Source organism: Myotis yumanensis, unplaced genomic scaffold (genome assembly GCF_028538775.1).
Source record: "Myotis yumanensis isolate MYYU_CA2020_CCGP unplaced genomic scaffold, mMyoYum1.0.hap1 SCAF_14, whole genome shotgun sequence".
Taxonomy (NCBI): Eukaryota; Metazoa; Chordata; class Mammalia; order Chiroptera; family Vespertilionidae; genus Myotis; species Myotis yumanensis.
In genome coordinates, this window is record NW_027223765.1 from 30,671,566 (window position 1) to 30,675,414 (window position 3,849).

A 3,849-nucleotide genomic window follows, 5' to 3' on the forward strand; every position below is an offset into this window, starting at 1 on the left:
GGGACATCTGAGGCTGAGAACCCAGGGTGCCCTGGAGACCCCTAGTCCTGCAAGAAGTTCCCAGATAAAGGGGTTAGAAGTCAAAGATGCTTGAGAAACATATTCCTTGACCTCCTCTTGAAAAGTCACGATGTAAATTAGTATATTAAAGGCTCTGAGAAGTCCTGTGGGTAGCAAACCTATGTACTTCCTCTACTGGAAATGGATCACAGAATGTTTTTGTATTTCTATCCCAATCATAGCCCACAAAATCTCCAAAAATATCTGGGAGGCAATGGGGAAAGGCAATTAAGCATCTCAGTTCAGACAAGGCCACTGGTCCTAATTTCACTGATATAAGTGCACTGGATATAAATGGATGTAAGACGTTATTTATTGGTTAGTTCTAGAGGACTCTCGCCTAGTTTTAGAAAAGGGCAGAGACCCTGGTACAGCCTTTCCCTGCACTAACCCCCCTTCATGGGTGTTGCAGAATCTGGGTGCTAAGGGTTCTCTTTCCTTCAGTTGATGACTCTGGGCCAGTGAAATGTATGTCGTGCAGGAGTCAGGGAGGGGCCTCAATACCAGCATTAGAGATGGTGAGGGTGGATAGTAGAGGTCATTTTGTGTCTGAGGTCATAGGGGGCCTTGTTGCTCCTCATCTCCCCTGAACTGTGCTGATGTTGGCACCAGCCACTAGGGAAGAGCCTCTGGGGGTCACCTCGTTCTCCAGGGCCCAGAGAAGGAAGGGCATCTTGAGGGCAGCAGCCCCGTGAGAGAGACCCCCGAGCATGGTCTGAGCTGTGTATGTGCCCAGGCCCTTCTTGCCAGGCCCTCCCCCTTACTGCACATTCTGGCGGGAGTGACTGGGAAATGAGGAAGGATATACACCTCTAAGTGGCACTTCTGGTTGGAGTTGGGGGTTGGCCATTGTATTTTGGGCCAAGGATACAGAGTCCCTCGTGGAGCTTACTGTCTAGTGGGGGAAGAATCCCGAGAAGCCAGCATAACACTCCACTGTGGCTGCCAAGCCCTGGTGTGTGACGTTGGCCTGAAGGTCTCTGAGGTCCTCCAGCCAAGGAGATGCCAGACACAGCCACAGGACAGACAGGCCGAGGTGGAAAGGTGATGGGAGCATACTGAAACCTGTAAGCAAGGGACAGAGAAGGGATTTTGGTTCGCTTCACCACGGTGGGCCCAGGCCTGGTCTCTCATATCAGATATAAGATACAGGTTGATACAATCGAAAACAAGCCAACACACACATCTGCAAAGAATGAAACTCACTGAGAAAATGAACAGAACACCTAACAAGGAGTTTTTAAAAATCTGAACAAAGCAGCCATGAGAATCCATTTAATCTGGATCAGAACAGCAAGATGTTTAAAAAGGAAAATCATGAAGTGACGGAAAGGCCGTGGGAGGTGGGCTCTGTCCCACCTTGCCGATGAGAATCAACATTGCCGGACATTTCTGTGCCATAAGAGCCTTCAAATGCTGCTACCCTTTGACCAGATGGCTTTGTTTCTAGAAATAAGTCTAAGAGAATGATCAGAAGTGAACTAGAACACGCCTTATGAACAAAGATGTTCACACAATACAATTTATGATATCAAAATATTGGAAGCTTTTTAAATGTTCAACAGCAGGGGAAGGATTAAGTAGATCTACCCTTGCACACAATGGAATATTTTACAGACCAGTAAAATGATGCTTCCAAAGAATTTTTTTTCCACTTTTTTATTATTTATTAACCAAATTATACAAAACATCCGTCATTCTTTTTTTATCCTCACCTGAGGACATTTTCATTGATTTTGAGAGAGGGGGGAGAGAGAACAGAGAAGAGAAGAGAAGAGAAGAGAAGAGAAGAGGAAAGGAGAGAAGAGAAGAGAAGAGAAGAGAAGAGAAGAGAAGAGAAGAGAAGAGAGAAACATTGATCAGTTGCTTCCTGCATGCACCAAAAACAAACCCACAACTTAGGCATGTGTCCTGACCAGGAATTGAACTCACGACCTTTCAGTGTACAGGATGACACTCCTACCAACAGAGCCACACTGGCCAGAGCCAAAACAACTGTCATCCTTAAAATGCCCAAGCACCCAGCTGGTCCTCTCACTCCCAAGGTCACACCCTCCTTAGCCTGTCCCCCACCTCTCTCCCACTTCCCCTGACAAGCCCAAGGTCAGTACTGGGAGGAGGCTGGGGCAGAGCTGGAGGTGGGAAGAGATAGCATCGGACAGACAGCTAGTTTGGATTGGGGAAGAGATAAGGAGGGCTAGGTTCTTAGAGACCTTTCTTAATACCAAATAGCCAGCCCTATTCCCAGCCCCTTTTCGAATCATTTCCCATAGCTCAGCTTCTCTCTGCCCTGCACCCACTACCAAATGGTGTGGCCCTTACATCATCCTTACTCCTCCACATCCATCCCTGGACACAACCTGCTACCTGAGCCTCCCTCTAGTGGGGATCCCTGGACTCATGGGCTCCACAGAGCTCCCAGGGATGAAGTGCAGAGAGCCTGGGGAAGGGCCGTTATGAACCGGAACCTTGCAGAGCTGAGACAGGTGTGGGCTGGGGAACAGCGTGGTGATGGAAAAGAGGAGTTTTCTCTCCAGGCCCACAGTTTCTAAGGTCCCCTTTCCCAGCATCCCACCAAGAACCCCAGGGGAAGGTCCTTGGCTCCCCCGGACAGGGCTCTCAAACTTCACGCTCTTGGCTGCTTCTCCAATCGGCTCCCAGAAACTCCCAAACTCCAGCTTAGAGTCATGACAGCTGCCAGGTTGGTGCTTCTCTCTCCCAGCCCATGTGCTCAGCAGGAGGTGGGGCAGCGGCTGGATCCCATAGCCCAGAGTTGGTCAGCTTCCCCTTCCACCCTCCACCGAGTGCTGGAGGAGGTTCCTGACAAGGGTCTCAGTGGCCCTCTCCATGTCCCCGAATTCCTGGGCATCCTCGACATGGGCTGACTCACACTGTCCCATGGTGCCTGGTGTGCTTGGTCCTGTGGTGAGAGTCTGCAGCCTGCCCCGGGGAAGCCGATGGCTTATGATCTGCCTGCAGGTGGCTGCTGAGATAAGACAGGTGGAGCCAGCTCACCCGAGCTCAGCACTTACACCTCCAAAGATGATTTTAATGACACAAAATTCTTCTGATATAGCATTACATTAAAATGCAAAACTGTAGAGATTTATCTCAATAATTTACATATATGTATAGCATGATAGATAGAAAATGGTAAAAGTACCTATTTATCAATGGTGAGATTATGTGTCATTTAAAATTTTTCCTTTTACGTATTTTCCAGATTTTCTGCAATGATCACATTTTATGTTTATAACCAGAATATTTGAGCAAATTCTTTAGCAGTTCAGAGATGCGGGAGACCATTGGCCTGGAGTAATCAGATGTTTCCTAAAAGACATGAGTTGAAAAAGGCCCTGTAGACAATGACCAGTGTTGTTACAAGAGGTTGACCAGGTGGGTCCTATTCTCCCCACTGGACAGTTGGGGAGCCTGAGACCTGGGCCTTGGTCAAGGTCACTCACCAGCATCAGTAGTCAGGAAGAGAACCCCGCTCCCGATTCTGGGCACGTGGGTTTTTCATTAGGCCCAGCTGCCTGGTGATGGGAGGAGCCTGTGGGCATCTGCTCATTAGCTCTCAGCCCTCGCCCTCTGATTGTTTATCTGGAGCAACTGCAGAAGCAAGGCTGGGACGCCTGCCCCTGGTCCGGCTGCCTGGCTTGCATGCATCTCCCGGTAGGTCTTAGCAGCCATTGCTCCAAATCACGGGGCCTGCTGCTCGGGGCTGGCAGTGTTTGGGAGCACGCTGCTCCCAGGTCCACTAAATCACTCCCAATGCAGCAAGCGCAG

General features: G+C 49.3%; 1 pseudogene; it reads right to left on the bottom strand.

Moving 5' to 3' along the window:
• Positions 1-2,423: 2,423 nt before the first annotated feature.
• Positions 2,424-2,960, bottom strand: LOC138992630 (protein S100-A14 pseudogene; annotated as a pseudogene).
• Positions 2,961-3,849: the final 889 nt, after the last annotated feature.